Source organism: Leptonychotes weddellii, chromosome 4, assembly GCF_054177405.1.
Source record: "Leptonychotes weddellii isolate Sample4059 chromosome 4, ASM5417740v2, whole genome shotgun sequence".
NCBI lineage: Eukaryota > Metazoa > Chordata > Mammalia > Carnivora > Phocidae > Leptonychotes > Leptonychotes weddellii.
The window spans coordinates 89,477,312-89,497,078 of record NC_138372.1 but is presented as its reverse complement, the minus strand read 5'-3'; the positions used below and the strand labels follow the sequence as shown (position 1 = coordinate 89,497,078).

General features: G+C 36.5%; 1 long non-coding RNA gene across 1 annotated transcript in view; it reads left to right on the top strand.

The window, feature by feature from the left end:
- The window catches only part of LOC115943959 (uncharacterized), a 1,191,882-nt gene that overhangs the window by 416,712 nt on the left and 755,403 nt on the right, over positions 1-19,767 (top strand). The window lies entirely within an intron of this gene.

Below are 19,767 nucleotides of genomic sequence, written 5' to 3'. Positions count from 1 at the left end.
ATGACAAAAAAATTAAAATAGTATACTAGAAAATACCTACCTAACACAAAGAAGGCAGTAATGGAGGAAAAGAGGAACAAAAAGGACAAAATGTACAGCAACAAATAGCAAAATAGCAAATGTAAATCCTAACTTATCAGTAATTACATTAAATGTAAATGGATTAAGTACACTAATGAAAAGGCAGAGAATGAAGAATAGACTTTAAAAACCAACTCATAAAAACCAATATGATCCAACTCCATGGTGTTTATAAGAGACATACCTTTAATTCAAAGACATAAATAGGTTGAAAGTAAAAGAATGCAAAAACAAAACAAAAAACAGTAACCAAAATGGAGCTGGAGTGGTTATACCAATCTCAGGCAAAATACACTTCAATATAAAAATTATTGCTAGAGACAAAGAAGGATAGTTTTAAGTGATAAAGGGGTCAATTCATCAAGAAGATATAACAATTATAAACATATTCATAAACCTAACAACAAAGACCTAATGTAAATAAAGCTATAACTGACAGAATTAAAGAGAGAAAAAGACAATTAAACAATAATAGTTGAAAACTCCAATACCCCCACTTTCAATAATGGACAGAAGAACTAGACAGAAGATCAAAAAGCAGACAGAAGACTTGGACAACACTATAAAGCAACTAGATCTGATAGACAGCCATAGGACACTCACCTATCCACAGCAGAATATACTTTCTTCACAAGTGCACATGGAACATTCTCCAGGAGAGACCATATGTATGGCCATAAAGCAAACATCAATATTTTTTAAAGGACAGAAATCACATGAAGTATGTTCTTCAATCACAAAAGAATTACATTAGAAATCTGTAACAGTTGGCACCTGGGTGGCTCAGTCAGTTAAGCATCTGACTCTTGATCTCAGCTTAGGTCTTGGTCTCAGGATTGTGAGTTCAAGCCCCACCTTGGGCTCCATGCTGGGCGTGGAGCCTACTTGAAAGAAAGAAAGAAAGAAAGAAAGAAAGAAAGAAAGAAAGAAAGAAAGAAAGAAAGAAAGAAAGAAAGAAAGAGAAAGAAAGGGAAATCTTAAACAGTAAGAAATTTGGGAAATTCAAAAATAGTAAAGGGACACCTGGGTGTCTCCATCAGTTAACCATCTGCCTTCTGCTCAAGTCATGATCTCAGGGTCCTGGGATCAAGCCCCATGTCAGGCTCCCTGCTCGGTGGGGAGTCTGCTTCTCCCTCTCCCTCTGTCCCTCCCCCATGACTCGTGCTCTCTCTCTCTCTCAAATAAATAAATAAAATATTTTTTAAAAAATAGTAAAAATTAAGCCACACACTCCTGAATAACAAACATGCCAAAAATGAAATCACAAGGGAAGTTTTAAAATACTTTGAAATGAAGAGAAATGAAAACACAACATACAAAGACTTATGGGATGCAGGTAAAACAGTGTTTAGCAGGAAATTTATAGCTGGAAACGCCTACATTAAAAACATAGAAAAATGTGAAGTCAATAACTTCAACTTCTACCTGAAGAAACTAAAAACAGAAGAGCAAACTAAACTCAAGGAAAGCTATAAATAATAAATAATAAAGATGAGAATGTAATTAAATGAAACAGAAAATAGAAAAATAATAGAGAAAAATCAATGAAACCAAAAGTTGGTTGTTTGAAAAGATCAAAGAAACTGACAAATCTTTAGTTAGAATGACCAAGAAAAAAAGGGAGAAGTCTCAAAATACCAAAATCAAGAATGAAAAGAGGGGACATCACTAGTGATCCTACAGAAGTACAAAGGAAATAATAAGAGAACACTATGACCATTTGTATGCCAAAAATTAGATAACCTAAATGAGCAAATTTTTGTAAAAGACACAAACTGCCAAAACCAATCCCAGAAAAAAGAGAACATTTGAATAGACCTAAAACAATTAAAGAGTTTTAATTAGTAATCAAAAACTTCCTAGAAAAAAACCACCTCAGACCAGATGGCTTCACAGGAATTCTACCAAACAATTAAAAAAGAATTTACACCAATTATTTATAAACTCTTCCAAAAAAAATAGAAGAGGGGGAAACACTATCCAACTTATTATTAACCTAATACGAAAACCTGACAAAGATATCATAAGCAAAGAAAACTATAGACCAATATCCCTTATGAGTATAGGTTGAAAAATCCTCAAAATACTAGCAAGCCAAATCCAGCAACACATATAAGAACTATACACACATGATGACCAAATGGTATTTATTGCAAGAATGCAAGGCTGTTTAACATATAAAAACCAAATAATGTAAACCATCATATTAATAGTATAAAGAACAAAGTCCACATGATAAGCTCAGTAGAGGCAGAAAAAGCATTTCACAAAATCCAACAACTTTCATGATAAAAAAAGAAGATAATCAACAAATTATGAAGTTTGTTAGGTCATCTATGTAAATGGCCATCTACTAAAAACCCATAGCTAACATCATACCTGATGGTGAAGACTGAAAACTTTCTCCCTAGGATTAGGAACAAGACAAGGATGTTCACTCTCACCATTTCTATTCAACATTGTTCTGGTGGGTCTAGCCAGGGTAATTAGGCAAGAAAAAACATAAAATGCAACCAGATTGGAAAGGAATGATCTCTATTTGCAGATGATATGATTTTATATATAGAAAATCATAACGAATCCACACACAAGAACATAGTAGTGCTAATAAACAAGTTCAGCAAAGTTGGTATATACATGATCAAGATCAATTCACAAAAATCAGTAAAGTCATTTTCATTACTATACACTAGCAATGAACAGCCTGAAAATGAAATTAAGAAAACAATTCCATATATAGTAGCATCAAAAATTTTAAAAATACTTCGGAATAAATTTAATATAAGAAGTGTAAGACTTGTACACTGAAAATTATAAAACACTGATAGAAATTAAATATGATTTAAATAAGTGAAAAGATATTTCACTTTCGTTGAATGGCAGACTTACTACTATTAAGATGGCAATAATCCCCAAATTTATCTACAAATTCAACACAATCTCTATAAAAATGCCAGCTACCTTTTGGGACAAATTTATTTTAAATTGACCAGCTGATTCTAAAATTTATATGCAAATGCAAGGGACAAAAATAGCCAAAGAAACCTTGAGAAAGAAAAACAAAATTGAAGAATTCATGCTTCCTCATCAAAACTTACTACAAAGCAACTATAATCATGACTGTGTGATACTGGCAGACATATAGACATATAGAACAACAGAATAAAATTCAGAGCTCGGGGGGAAAAAATCCCATACATCTATGGCCAATTGAGTTTGACCAAGAGTGTCAAGACAATTAGATGAAAAAGAATAGCCCTTTCAAAAATGGTGCTGGGACAATGGATGGCCATACACAAAAGAAAGCATTTGGATCCTTACCTCATACTGTATATAAATTAACTAAAAATGGAACTCTGACCTAAACATAAGAGCTAAAACTATAAATCTCTTAGAAGAAATTTAGGTATAAATCTTCATGACCTAAGAATAGCATTTCTTAGATACGACACTTTAAAGCATAAGCAACTAAAGAAAAAGAGATAAATTAGAATTCATAAAAATTAAAAATGATTGTGCTTTAAATATCACTATCAAGACAACCCACAGAATGGGAGAGAATAATTGCAAATTATATTTCTGATAGGGTCTGGTGTCCACAGTATATAAAGAACTTTTAAAATTCAACAGTGAAAAGACAAGACAATGAAGAACTGGGCAAAGGATATGAATATACATTTCAATAAAGAAGATAAACAAATAAATAAGCAAATAAGCACATGAAAAGATTCTCAACATTATTAGTCAATAGGAAAATGCAACTCAAGACCACAATGTGATGCCTCTTCACATCCACTAGGATGGCTATAATCAAAAAGACAGACAATAACAAATATTGGGAGGATGTGAAGATAGAAATCTCATATATTGCTGGTGGAAGTGTGACATGGTGCAGCCACACTGGGAAACAATTTTGCAGTACCTCAAAAATTTATTTATTTGTTTTTAAAATTTATTTTTTAGTAAAGTCTACACCCAACATGGGGCTTGAACTCACAATCCTGAGATCAAGAGTCACATGCTCTTCCAACTAAGCCACCCAGACAGTGCTTCAAAATTGAGTTATCGGGCGCCTGGGTGGCTCAGTTGGTTAAGCGACTGCCTTCGGCTCAGGTCATGATCCTGGAGTCCCGGGATCGAGTCCCACATCGGGCTCTTGGCTCAGCGGGGAGCCTGCTTCTCCCTCTGACCCTCTCCCCTCTCAAGCTGTTTCTCTCTCAATTAAATAAATAAATAAAATCTTAAAAAAAAAAATTGAGTTATCATATGACCCAGCAACTCCACTCCTACATATACACCCAAGATAAGTGAAAACTTATATCCACACAAAAATCTGGACATGAAGGTTCATAGCAGCATTATTCATAATAGCCAAAAAGGACAAACAACCCAGTTATCTACTGTGTGATGAATGAATAAATAAAATGTGGTATATTATTTGTAATGGATATTAAGTTGTAATGGCAAAGTGGAATATTATTTGACAATAAAAAGGAATGAAATGCTGTTACATACATGCTCCAATATGAATGAACCTTGAAAACATGCTAAGTGAAAGAAGCCAGACAAAAAAGGAGTCACATGGAGTATCTATAATTAAGTAAATCCATATAGACAGAAAGTAAATTAGTAATTGGCAGTGGCTGGGGCAAGTGGGAATGGGGAGTGACTGCTAATGGGTACAAGGTTTCTTTCTGGCGGGATGAAAATATTCTGGAATTAGATAGTGGTGATAATTACACATTTTGTGAATATGCTTTTTAAAAAAACCACTGAATTGGGATGCCTGGTTGGCTCAGTAGGTTAAGCGTCTGCCTTCGGCTCAGGTCATGATCCCAGGGTCCTGGGATCAAGTCCCACATCAGGCTCCCTGCTCAGTGGGGAGCCTGCTTCTCCCTCTGCCTGCCACTTACCCTGCACCACACTGAATCATACATTTTAAAAGAGTGGATCTTATGGTATGTGAATATATCTCAATCAAAAAATAAAACCTGAAGGCATAACAACTTTTCTCTAGGGAATAAAGGACTCATGTGTTTCCTATAACATAAATGAAGAGTCAAGATTATTTAGGCATGCCCAAGCAAATCTTTTTAATAAAATGATAAGCAAAGAATTCTACCAACATCCAGGATGGAGAAAAACAACCTAAAAAAGAGGGAAAAGTGAGATGGCCTCAGACTTCTCTATAGCAATAAGTGACAGACTACAAGCAAGCTGACAAAGTTTTGAAAGAAAATGTTCTTATTCATCATGAAGACAGCAAAAATATTCTCAGATAACTAAGAATTTAGAAAGCATACAGTTACATAGCCATCCTGAAAAATTTACTCAAATTCATGAGGACAACTGGATTTCACAGACAAAAGAATGAAGCTGGATCTCTACCTACAAATATAGAAAAATTAACTCAAAATGGATCAATGACCTAATGTGTTAACACTGAAACCATAACACTCTTAGCAGAAAACATAGCAGAAAAGCTTCATGACACTGGAGTTGGTAGTGATTTCTTGGATAGGACACCAAAAGCATAGCTGACAAAAGTAAAAACAAATTAGACTATATCAAAACTCAAACCTTGTGCATGAAAGGACATTATCAAAAGATTGAAAGAAAACATACAGAATGAGAAAATATTTGCAAATCATATATATATCTGATAGGAGATTGATATACAGAATATAGGAAGAACTCTTACAACTCAACAAAAAAGCAACTCAGTTTAAAACTGGGCAAAGGACTTGAATAATTATTTAGCCAAAGATCTTCAAGTAGCCAATAAGCACATGAAAAGATGTTCAGCATCGCTAATCATTAGGAATGCAAATCAAAGCCCACAACAAGATACCCAATGAGATACCACTGCACATCCATTAGAATGGCTATCATTTGAGAAATTGGAAAATAACAGTGATGTTGGTGAGGATGTGGAGAAATAAGAACTTTGTGCATTACATTTTACATAAAATAGCAATTCCTCAAAAAGTTACACATATAATTACCATGAGATAGCAATTCACTTCTGAATACTCCAAAGAAATCGAAGCAGAAACTCAAACAGATATTGTAAACTTATATTCATAGAGGCATTATTCACAATTGCCAAAAAGTAGAAGCAATCCAAGTGTTTATAAACATATGAATGAATCAACAAAATGTGATGTACAATACAATGGAACAGGATGCAGTCTTAAAAGGAAGAAAATTCTGACAACATGCTAATGCTACGAAAGGGATGAATCTTGAGGACATTATGTTGAATGAAATAAGCCAGTCACAAAAGCACAAATACTGTATGATTCCACTTCTATGAGGTACCTAAAGTAGTCAAATTCATAGAGTCAAAAAGTAGAACAGTAGTTCCCAGAGGCTAGGGAGAAAAAGAATAGGGATTTAGTGTTTAATGAATAGAGTTTCAGTTTGGGAAGATAAAAAAGTTCTTGAGATGGATGGGTGGTGATTGTTGTATAATGATGTCAATGTACTTAATGTCACACAACTGTACACCTAAAAATTGTTAAAATGGTGAATTTTATGTTATGTATATTTTATCACATAAAAAGCATAGTCCGTATAGAAATATAGAATATACATAATATAGCAAGGAAATATACAAGCCAGAAAAATAAGATGACAGAAGCTCAAAATATCAATTATGACAATAAATGTTAGTGGGTTAAACTCCCTTAAAAACTCCCACTTGCAATGCAAGGATCTCAATTTTCTGCCCTTTTTAGTAGACACTATGAAGATGTAATAGTCAAACAAGAATCCTTATGTACCAGTACTAACATTAAGAATAATCGTATGAGGGCACCTGGGTGGCTCAGTTGGTTAAGCGACTGCCTTCGGCTCAGGTCATGATCCTGGAGTCCCTGGATCGAGTCCCGCATCGGGCTCCCTGCTCGGCAGGGAGTCTGCTTCTCCCTCTGACCCTCCCCCCTCTCATGTGCTCTCTCTCATTCTCTCTCTCTCTCTCAAATAAATAAATAAAATCTTAAAAAAATAAAAAAATAAAAAATAAAAAAATTAAAAAAAATAAAAAATAAAAGAATAATCGTATGAAACATACTACTAAGAAGTACAAAAAAAATGTTGGCAAAAACACAATGTTGGTAGAAGTTTTAACATGCTTCTTTCAGTCTTTGGCAGATCAACAAGGCAAAAAATAAAACAGAAACATGGGCAATTTTATCAAATGCTCATAAAAATTGTGTAAGGGCACCTGGCTGGCTCAGTCCATAGAGCGTGTGACTCTTGATCTCGGGGTTGTGAGTTCGAGCCCCATGTTGGGTGAAGAGATTACTTAAAAATAAAATGTTTAAAAAAATTGTGTAAAATCATGGCAAAGAGAATCTTAAATATTCTGAAAAGAAACTGTACTGGCTACATCTTTTACCACTGAAAAACAACAACAACAAAAATAGTGATTATATACAAAACAATTCCAACCACTTGGAAATATTTTTTAAATAATTAAAAACAAGAGAGACACTCACAAGACACTTTAGCTAATCTCATCAAGCAAAAAGAAAATTACAACATACAAAATAGAAATCAGAAAGATACAGGCACAGAATATGGAGAGATTACTCTGCTAAACCATAGGCTAATCAATTTAAAATCTGAATAAAGCGGATGATGTTTTAGAAAAAAATTAATTAGGAAAATTGACTCAAAAGAAGTAAGAACATTTCAAGGGAAACCACTATAGAAGAAATGATAACATTGTTAGGAAGGTCCAGGGCTCAATTTACTGGTAATTCTTTTCTTTTCTTTTTTAAAGATTTTATTTATTTATTTGAGAGAGAGAATGAGAGAGAGAGAGAGCATGCACAAGAGGAGGGAGTGGGAGAGGGAGAAGCAAGCTCCTGCTGAGCGGGGAGCCCGATGCAGGACTCGATTCCAGGACTCCAGGATCATGACCTGAGCCGAAGGCAGTCGCTAACCAAGTGAGCCACCCAGGTGCCCACTGGTAATTCTTTTAAACTTCCAGGGAATATAGAGTTCCCATACATTTTTTTATAGAGCGCCAGAAAAACAGAAAATACTCCTTGGCATACATCCAGGCTTTACAAATGCAAACACTTCATTTTTGCTGCTGATCTTTTAAAAAATATATAATTGACAAAATGCTACTCATACGGTTGAAGTCTCCTTCCTTACTGCCTTTCCCAAGTCCCATTCCCTCCCACCCACTTCCCTTCTTCCACCCAAACAACCTTGTCCACTCCTGAGCTCTGGATGCTTACAGGCTCTGAGATCAAGGTGGTATTTTTAATCAGTGAAGACAAGATAAACTACTGATCAAATGATGGAAAGGAACATGCTCACCTCTTCAGAGGCAAATAAAGCCTGGTCTTTATATTCCTCCATACACCAAAACAAATTCCAAGTAAATGAAGGAGTTAAATATAAAAACAAATCATAAAAGGAAGCAGAAAAAAAAAGGAGATGAACATTTATCTAAGCTTGTGTGTATGAGGAATACATGCTGAAGGTGTAGAAAATTTTAACTGAAGTTTCAAAACTTCGAAATTAGAAAACATAATTTCGCAGTATAGAATAAACAGAGAACCTACAGTCAATCCACAAAAGAAATGATTAATAAACACAAAAACCACTACATCTCTAGTTACCGAAAACATGCAAATTCAGTGCTAACAATGAGATAAACCCTTCATCTCCACACCAATTTGATAATTTGGCAAAAATCAGAAAAAGATAATAGTGCTTTAGAGGCTGTGGGGAGTCTGCCCTCATATTAACAATTGTAGTGTAAACTTGATGAGGGAACTGAGGACAAAGCACAAGCTGACACCCCACAACTCCCCCCCTCCCCCCGCCATGGAATATATGTGACATTCCTCAGGCACTCCTGGCTGCCCTAAAGCTAAGGAAAGGAAAAACAAATAGTTAACTTGTAGAGATCACAATCCTGCAAGGCGTGAGTCTCCCTCAGTTTACAAATGTCTTAGCAATCTACAAGAACAAAGCATTTCTATCAATGGCCTAGCTTCCAGAAGGATATGTAGATACAAGTAAATGTCATTATAACCTGCAGCCCATTGACAGATAATTGAAGCAGGCAGTGTAATGTTCCTCCAGGAAGCTCCCAACTCTCTTCATATTAATGCCTTACCAGAGGGGTAAACAACCTTAACTTGACAATGAGAAGGCCTCCATTATCTTGTAGGTCCTCTTCAGCATATGAAAGTTCTTTCGAAACCTCCCTTTTTCCTTACCTCCCCCAACCCCGTAGTATATAATCAGCCACACCTCACAAACTGGTGCAGCAGGTATTTCTGCCCATTGGTCCTGTCACTGTGCTTTAATAAAACCACCGTTTTGCACCAAAGACATCTCAAGAATTCTTTCTTGGTCGTCGACTACAGACCTCACCCCACCGAACCTCACCTATATTCCAAACCACATCAAACTGATACGGCAATTTTCATTAAAATGTAAAACTCATGGCCACTAACCCAATGAGTTTACATCTTAAAATTTATCTGAAGGAAATATGACAGGTATGTTAACTCTCTGTATGCCTCATTTATAATAGGAAAAATGAACATAAACTATATACCTAGTAATTGCACATTGGCTATAAGTTATAATACATCTGATGGAAGACTTTGCAACCTTTAAAAATTACATAGAAGAATATTTAGTAACATAAAAATGTTAGTAATGTATTGACAAATGGGAAAGAAGCAGGTCATGAAACACTACCCATATGTGGAAGTTAGGAATCGTTTTCTCCTGGTGATGTGATTATATCTAATTTTTATTTTCATATTAGCTTTTTTTTTCATTGTAACCTTTTTTATAATTAACATATTGCTATTTTTTAATCAGAAAAAAGATAAAATATGCAGATAATCAAACTCAATATCCAGAGCAGATGATATTGAGATAGCTCAGGGAGTGTATCAAGTGGAAAGGGCAAAGGGCAAAGGATAGGACCCAGGAGAACAACTAGATAAGAGTGAGTCTGGTAGTATTGTTTGGTCCTTAAAACTGTGAGACCTGTCCATCATCCTGAAGGGTAGTGCACATAATATGTAATTGAATTTGCTTTCCTGGTCAATTATCTAAGGCTTCCTTGAGTTTTTATGATTTAAATGAAGATCATACCTCTCCCCAGTTCCCCTGTAGAAGTCTTGACGAAACAAAACACACACACACACACACACACACCCTTCCCAATGACCTCTCACATTTATCCCTCCAAGCTTGTTCCAAAAGGGGAAGAGAGAAGATCTATTGAGCAGGGTTAGAGGAAGTGATTTTTTTATAAACCTTCTACCCCTCCCACCCCACCCAGAGGCTACCACTTCCTCCCAACCCAGGACTCCTCAGAAAAGTGGGAGGGAGAAAAAAGGGAGGCAGCTTCCAGGCATTCCTCATTGGGCAGATTTTCAGTAAGGAAGAGGGAAGTAGTTTTACAAAAGTCTTATCTCCTCAGCTAAATGATTACTTGGCAAATAAAGTGGATCAGATGAAGATATGTTTTCTTGAAACGTTCTGTATCAGCTACGTTTTTGGAAAAAGTATGGCACCATGAGAGTTCACTTTTTTTTTCATCGCTTTTTAAAATGTGTGTATTAAGTCCTTGTTTTAAAGTCTTTGGCAGTTTCTAAGTGGTACCATTTATTGAAGCCCTCCTACTTGGCAGTTGGAATTTTACATACATAGTGTGTAGTAATCAGCACAACAGACTTATAATAAAGATGTTATTTATTTATTTATTTGATGTAGCGTTCCATGATTCATTGTTTGCCTATAACACCCAGTGCTCCATTCAATACATGCCCTCTTTAATACCCATCACCAGCCTAACCCATCCCCCCACCCCTCTCCCCTCTAGAACCCTGTTTGTTTTTCAGAGTCCATCGTCTCTCATGGTTCGTCTACCCCTCCGATTTCCCCCCCTTCATTCTTCCCCTCCTGCTAACTTCTTTTTTTTCTTCTTAACATATATTGAATTATTTGTTTCAGAAGTACAGATCTGTGATTCAACAGTCTTGCACAATTCACAGCACTCACCAGAGCACATACCCTCCCCAGTGTCTATCACCCAGCCACCCCATCCCTCCCACCCACCCCTACTCCAGCAACCCTCAGTTTGTTTCCTGAGATTAAGAATTCCTTGTATCAGTGAGACCATATTATTAACATTTTGTATTAAAGAAGAAGAAAATAAATCTCCCTGATTATAAAACCATATTCATGTGATATTGTGAAGGCTATAAAATGTACTTGAAATATCTTTTGGGAATATTTTGAATTACTCCAAAGCTAAAATTTATTAAACACTAAATAAAGATGTTTAATGACAAATGTGGGGGGGAAAGTGGTGGCAGTTGGGAAGGCCTGGTTGGTTTGCTCTGGGCTTTGAATTGTGGCTAATCTGATAAGGGGAGAGAGTATTTGTAAGAGAAAATGTTTATGTTTCCTTTTGCTGTTAGCAGCAAGCTTCTTCTTCCCAGATGTCAGGTTTTAGCCTGTTAATTAATTTTAATTATTGGCATAATTAAAGGCATACGTTGAGGGATAGCTTAGAAGCTATATGACTTAGACTTCCCTTGATATCACTAGTAGAAGTCTCAGCCTCAGATCTCACTTCTCAAGAAATTCTTCCTTGAAAAAGAAATCCATTTCTATTACTAACCAGTTTCCCAAACTTGGATCCCAGAGATTCTGATCATCCTTCCCCCCCTCCCCCGCCCAGGCCTTTTCACCTTTGCTGTACTTCAACCCCTCCCACATGCCATGTAGATCAAAGACTCTGGGAAGACTCACTGCTTCAGCAACACTCACTGATTTTTTTTTTTAAGATTTTATTTATTCGACAGAGACAGCACAAGCAGGCGGAGCTGCAGGCAGAGGGAGAGGGAGAAGTAGGCTCCCCGCTGAGCAAGGAACCTCATGTGGGGCTTGATCCCAGGACCCTGGGATCATGACCTGAGCTGAAGGCAGACACTTAACCGACTGAGGCACCCAGGGGCTCCCTCACTGATTTTTGATAATGCCAAGCCTATTATAGGCACACAGTAGGCCACAGTAAATCTTTCTTGAATGTACTTGGTGGAATGGCAGGTTAATAGTAGCCTTAGAGTGAATAACAAAAGTAATCCCAAAGGGCACCCTAGAGACAAGGAAAACTTTTCCATCTCTTCTATGAGATCATAACTGGATTTGGCCCATTAATGAGGAGTCTGAATCTTGACAAGCTTCTCAATCCATATTATTGACTGACAAATGTATTCCTCCACTCATTTAATTCTGGAGAAAAAATCTCAATGGTTCTAAAATACAATAATACTGATTGGAGCCTCAGTTTTCTCATCCATAAAATGGAATCAATAGCATACACTCCATACTTTTCTTCTGAGGATTAGATTTGCCAAGGAATATAAATTTTTAGAACAATGCTCAATACGTGTTATCTCTTTTAACTTAGAACCTAGAATAGAATGCAGCATGCAGTAGATACTCAAAATATTTGATGAATAAATAAATGTGATTTTTTTTTCTTCCTGAAATAATCCCTGGAATTCTAGAAACTAGTTAAGGAAATCTTTAGATGTTTTGTGCACATCTTCCTAGGATAAACTTGAAGCTATCTGGGGTGGTTTGAAATGCTTGAAAGGAAACTGAGACACACAAAGCTTGGGTGGCCACTCCGTTTCTCACTGGATGTCATTTTATGACACCTTGTCAACTAAACTTGATTCTATTCTTATACTTAACTCAAATACTTTGTTCCACAAGACCAAACCAATACAAACTTCACTCCTTGAAAAAATTTTCCCCCAAATTCTCAGCTGCCTCCCTAGATCTATCCCCCTTCTCCTTATCAGCCGACTCCTTATCAAGCCTCATCCCTCTCCAGATGGACTGGATTGGGAAGATTATAAATTCTTTCACTGTGAGAAATTTGTCTTTGCTTGAAGATGTTTGGGAAGCTATTTACAAGTTAATGAATAGCTCCTTCTGGGATGTGGCAGACTGGAGAAATAAAGACAACTATTTATTGTCAAACCTCCCCTTTAGGCTTTACTCCCAGTTGTTTTCAGGTATGTATTCATTCCTCTGACAAAGCATTCCTCTGATAAATCAAGGGTGACCTATATATTAGTCAACATATAAGAGTCAGCTTCTCAGTTACCTAGCAAACAGAAAAATCTAGACATTGATTCAACTCCTAATGATTTTTTTTTTCTGAATGTACTGATCCTTCAAATGCCAGGAATCAAACTGACACCATTTCTAAATTTTTTACATTTCCATTAGATGAATTATTTTAGGAGACTTGAATGTTATAACACTGATGGTTTTACCAAAAATTCCTTAATTTAGGAATTAAGATAATACATTGCCTTTCTATGGGGGCAGGGGAATGTCCCAGTTAAAAAAAATCACCAAACTCATTTATTCTGTAACTCAGTAGGATGAATGGTATTTCAGTAATAAGTCTATAAATACATGGACAAGATTATGTTTTTTTACAATACCATAGACTATATTCTCTATGCTGTACTTTACATCCCCATGACTTATTCATTCCATAACTAGAAGCCTGTAACTCCCATTCTCCTTCCCCCATTTTACCCATCCCTCTACTCCCTCCCCTCTGTCAACCATCAATTTGTTCTCTGTATTACAGGGTCTGTTTTTGCTTTTTGTTCATTTTCTAGATTCCACATATAAGTAAAATCATATGGTATTTGTTTTTCTCTGACTTATTTCAATTATCAAAATACCCTCTAGGTCTATCCATGTTGTTGCAACTGACAAGATTTTATTCTTTTTATGGCTGAGTAATATTCCATTGTGTGTGTGTATACACACACACACACACACACACACGCCATATCTTCTTTATCCATTCATCTATGGATGGCCAGTTAGGTTGCTCCTATATCTTGGCTATTGTAAATAATGTTCCGAGTGCCTGGGTGGTTCAGTTAAGCAGCTGACTCTTGATTTCTGCTCAGGTCATGATTTCAGTGTCCTGGGATCGAGCCCTGTGTCTGGCTCCTCACTCAGTGGGGAGTCTGCTTCAGAATTCTCTTTCTTCCCCTCCCTCTGCTCTCTCTCTCTCTCTAAATTAAATAAATAAATCTTTTTAAAAAATAATGCTCCAATAAAAATGGGGTACATATATCTTTTTGAGTTAGTGTTTTCATTTTTTTTAGGTAAATTCTCAGTAGTGAAATTACTGGATCATATCGTATTTCTATTTTTAATTTTTTGAGGAATCTCTATACAGTTTTCCACAGTGGCTGCACCCATTTGCATTCCCAACAGTGCACGAGGGTTCCTTTTTCTCCACAGCCTTGCCAACATTTGTTATTTCTTGTTATTTTGTGGACAAGATTATTTAATAGTCAACCCTTCTTTGATTACTTCCATTTTCAAAATAGACATCTCTTGTTAAAGGGGATAATTTTCTCTCTGGAATGTATTCTATTCCTTTTTTTTTTTTTTTTTGGAATGTATTCTATTCCTAATTCTAATTTTGTACAAAATGGTGAGATTAGGTAGCAAGAAGGTTAAAGTGGAATGATGGTCTTTCTGGTTATCTACAAGTAGCTTTTTCAGCTAAGCAATCCATAGACCCTTCTCAAGTTAATTTTGGGGAAGAATATCCGTTTGGAGTACATTACTTGATAGACCAGTTAAGCTAATCTTGACTGTCTTATGTCTGGGCATTCATTTAAAATGTTAAATTCCTACTGTGTCACAAATACTGTGCTAGTTCTTAGTTACTAAGATGAATACGATACAGTCCTTGTTTGCTTTTGAATGCAGTGTAGCAACAGAGTTGATGTGGAGGAGTGGTGAGATATTCATGAATTCCTTCAAATGTATTTGAATGCCTAGGATGGGGTCCAGTGCAATGAGCTAGCATTTAGTAAAAACAAAAGAAAGCCAGGTACCTGGTTTTCATAGAGCTTATGGCCCATGAGTGGCCAAGGGAAGACATCATCATTTATTAAATTATACAGTAAGTACTATAATGGAAAAGTATAGGACGCCCAAGAGCACACAACCAAGGCAGAGGTAATAATAGAACTGATTTTGATAAGAGACTGCTGGAAACTGTGAAGACACAGCAACAAATAAAAGAAACAAAGTTTTAGTAGCTTTAAATTCTTTTGTTAGCAGTCCATTCTTTCAAACTATAAGTTAAAGACTCCAGGCTTAGCCAACTGGGTCAATAAGATCAACAATAAATATACATTTGAAGCTATTACCCATGGTCTGGGTCTGGCTTCTTCAATGATGATGAGGTTATTCCATAAAACTTAAAATTATACACTAATGAGCCAGCAGGTCCTGTCTGACTACTTGGGATTCCTTGACAATGCACACTTAAAACACCTGTGATAAGCTACATAATTGCCCCCAGACATCCACATTCTAATCCCTAGAACCTGTGAATGTTACCCTTCATGGCAAAAGAGACTCTACAGATGTGATTAAGGTAAGGATCTCGACATGGAGAAATTAGTCTGAATTACCTAGGTGGGCCCAAGGTCCTTATAAGACAGAAGCAGAAGATCAGAAGTAGAAGGCTACGTGGCCACAGAAGCAGACATTGGAGTGATGAGGCCAGGACCACGGCAGCTGCAAGAGACAAAGCATGGAGTTGTCCCTGGAGAATTCAGAAGAAACCAGCCCTGCCGACATCTTCACTTCAGCCCCTGAAGACTCATTTTGTGATCTGACCTCCAGAACTATAATAGGATAAACTTGTGTTGTCTAAGCCACCAAGTTTGTGGTAACTTGTTAGAGCAACAGGAAACTAATACAACACCTTACTACTTATGTCAACAAAAAAGGACCTCAGGAGTCTTTACGGAAAAGTTAATGCGACTGGCATTTCCTTACCACTGGTCTTTTCTGTTGCCATTTTTTTCCCATAAAAGCAAAATACTCTTCATTCTCCTCCTCTCCCTTCATTATAGTGTCCATTCAGAGGAAACCATAATGGAAGGGTTAATTACAATAAGTAATACAGGAAGATTACTTGAAAGTGAACTACTGCTCTCTGCCAGTTTTCTTCCTTATAAACTTGAGAATTACACTCTCCAATCTATGCTGTGCTAGAGGCAGGCATGTTATAGACATAACGGTTCATTTCAGATTACTGTTTTTCTATTTGTTATTATTGAGATTAGTGTGTGTGTGTGTGTGTATGGGGGGGAAGACATGAGGCTTTAAATTATTTGCTGATGACAATCAGTCTTAATTGCCTCAAAAAGGATCAGAAATGTGGTGAAATGCCGTCCTTGATGTTACCGATATGTCTTCAGTGCCCACTGAAAGAATTAGTGTGGGGAAGGGAGGGAAGAGAGGCAGATCACACTCCAGTTGTAGACAGTGTAAGACATGTTCCAGTCTCTTCTTTTACATAAACATTTACATCCATAAACATATAACTCGATTGTGCTGCACAATTAAATGGATGCATGCCGCCTGCAATAGCAAATAGGAAAGCAAGCATCCTGTAATATGAAATGCATCTATAATCATTAAAGTGTCTCTAGGAAGCAAATGAATCTGTTGTATTATCACCTGCAAGAAAAGCTTAGCTTCCATGATTTTAAAACCCTAATGATCTGATGTGATGGGTATTCACCAACGCTCCAGTGCCTCCCAGTGCTGAGTAACTCCTGACTCTCTGGATCCACTCCTCACCTGCGCTGAGCCCCAGAAGGCTGACCTGTGTCCACTGTTATCAACGGGCTTTCTTTCTGACGACTCTTCTGTGATTTCTGCAAGCTCTGCTCACATCTTGGTAAATCATTCATTTATTAAACTCTCCTCTGAGTTGAGTGTGTATTTTTTGCCCATCTTACACAATCATTTCATTCAATTTCTTGAAGTTATATTTTGAAGGAAAGCAATTCCATCAGAATCTATTCTCTTCAAAATCAATTGTTCTGTGGGGTCTAGACTGAAGTTATTTTAATACTAATTTGGCTACATCTGCCTTTGACATTTTTCAATAAATAAGTAATTTCTTCTAAACTTTATACGACAGAGCTCTAGGGTCTCAGCTGAGAAGATGTCTAAATGTTTCCACAGAGGCAAAGCTCATTTTCAAAAGAAATTTCACCCTATAGAGAGGAGGGATAAATGAGAATAACAATGAGATTTCTCTATTTTTTTGCCACAGAGTATCAATAGTCTTGACTGTAAATATGGCATAAAAAACATATGAATCTCTATAATTAGCAAGTACTCCAGTCACTCACTAAAGAATTTAACCATGAAACGACTCTGATGTAGCAAAAACTTGCCAACACTATTTTGTTCAAGAATGTGGGACTCGATCCCAGGACCCCAGGATCATGACCTGAGCCGAAGGCAGGCGCTTAACCGACTGAGCCACCCAGGTGCGCCATGGAGCATCTTTTCATCTGTGAATTGCCTAACAATATTTTTGTAAACTTCGTATTACTTTCCTTTCTGATTTGCATTTTTTAAGAAAAATCTTAAATGTTATTAAAGGTCACACATCTAGTAAATGACAGGGTTCTGATTTATACCCAGGCAATCTAATTATAAAGTTCTTACTGTTTTGCTTGTAATCCACTAAATAAGGTACATTTTTATTTTAATTTCCAATTATTTGTTGCTAGGACATAGAAATACAACTGATTTTTACATATAGACTATATCCTATCACCTTGCTTAACTTTCTACACCTGTACTTTTTTTTTTTTAGATTTATTTATTTTGGAGAGAGAGTGGCGGGGGGAGGAGCAGAGGGAGAGAGAGAGGGAGAGAATTTCCAGCAGACTCCCTGCTGAGCGCAGAGCCGGACATGGGGCTTGATCTCACAACCCTGAGATCATGACCTGAGCCAAAATCAAGAGTCAGACGCTTAACCAACTAAGCCATCCAGATACCCACCTTGTACAACTTTTTAGCTGTAGTAGTGTTTTTGTAAATTTTTTTAGATCTTTCTATGAGGTGGGAGATGTTCCCTCTCCTCTATTTTCTGAAAGACTGTGTAGAATTGGTAACATTACTCCCTTGAATACTTGGTAGAATTCACAAGTAAAGCCACCTGGGCCTGGAGCTTTCTCTGTGAAAAGGTTTGTAACTATGACTTCAATTTTTTTCAAAGATAAAGGCTATTTAGATTACATATTTCTCCTTGGGTGAGCTCATAGTTTGTGTCTTTCAAAATATTTCTCCATTTCATCTAAATTGTAAAATTTACTGGAATAAAGTTGTTCATAATAATGTTTTATAACCTATAGGATCTTAGTGATGTCTATGCTTTTATTCTTGATGTTGGTAATTTGCTGCACTTATTTTTGATACATTCTGAGTATTAATCCTTATCTCTTACAGAAGTTGCAAATACTTTTTCCTAACTTACTGCTTTTCTTTGAACTTTGTGGTATGTTTAGTCATACAGAAGGAAATTTTAAATTTAGATATAATCAAACATATCAATTTTTTAATGACTTGTGATTTTCACTTTTTGTCTGAGAAATCCATCTATCCCACAAAGTCAGTCATAAGAATATTCTTCTCTATCACTTTTTTTAAGATTTTATTTATTTTAGAGAGAAAGAGGACATGTGTGCACGTGTGTGTGGGGAGAAGAGCGGAGGGGTAGGGAGAAGGAGGAGGAAAAAATCTCAAGCAGACTCCACGCTGAGCGCAGGGCCCAATGAGGGGTTTGATTCCCTGGAGATCACGACCCCAGCTGAAACCAAGAGTCGGATGCTCAACTGACTGAGTCACCCAGGCACCTCTCTCCTATATCACTTTCTAATAGTTTTGAAGTTTTACTTTTTTCCATTTAGGTCTTTAATTCACTTGGAATTTATTTTTGTTATGGTGAAAAGAAAGGACCTAATTTTATTTTCTTTTATATGGAAACCCAGTAGTTTTCACATCAGTAATTGAATAGTTTGTTCTTTTCCTACTGATTTGTGATGCCATCTTTGAAAAGTGCCAAATTGTTTATATGCTTGGTCTTGTTCTGGGATCTCTATTATGTTCAACTTGTTCTACGTGTCTATTGCTGCACCAATACTATAGATTCTTTATAAGTTCCGGTATCTGGAAAGCCAAGTCCCTCTGCTTGCTCTTAATTTTCAGGATTGTCTTGAATTTTTTTGGATCTTTACTTTTCCATACGAATACTAGAATTATTTTGCTAGGTTCTATGTTCTATGTTAAAATCTTGTTCTATCTAGGTTCTATCTTGTTCAATCTACGTTCTACCTAAAATCTTGTTAAGATTTTAATCGATGTTGCCCCTGTCAATGTTGCTGCTGAAACTGCCTCAGCAAAACCAAATGCCTCTGTCAGCGTGGACCCCAGCTGAAAAAAACCGACACATCACAAGTAGGGCATCCACATCACTCCCACCTTCCAAATTCCAGCTGTATCTGACTGATAGGACACTGAATCACACCTAGAAGCCTAGCTGCAGGAGACTTTGGGAAATGTACATTTTAGCTTTAAAGACTTTGCAGTACAGAGTAGTGAACAATGGACTTCACAGTAGGGGTATTAGTGGGTTATGAAATCAATTTAGTGGGTCACAAATGGTATTTAAAAAAATGAAATAGAACAGAATATAAGTTATCAGTGTGCCTAGCAAGAATAAGTATTGTTTCAAAGAAGTTTTATATA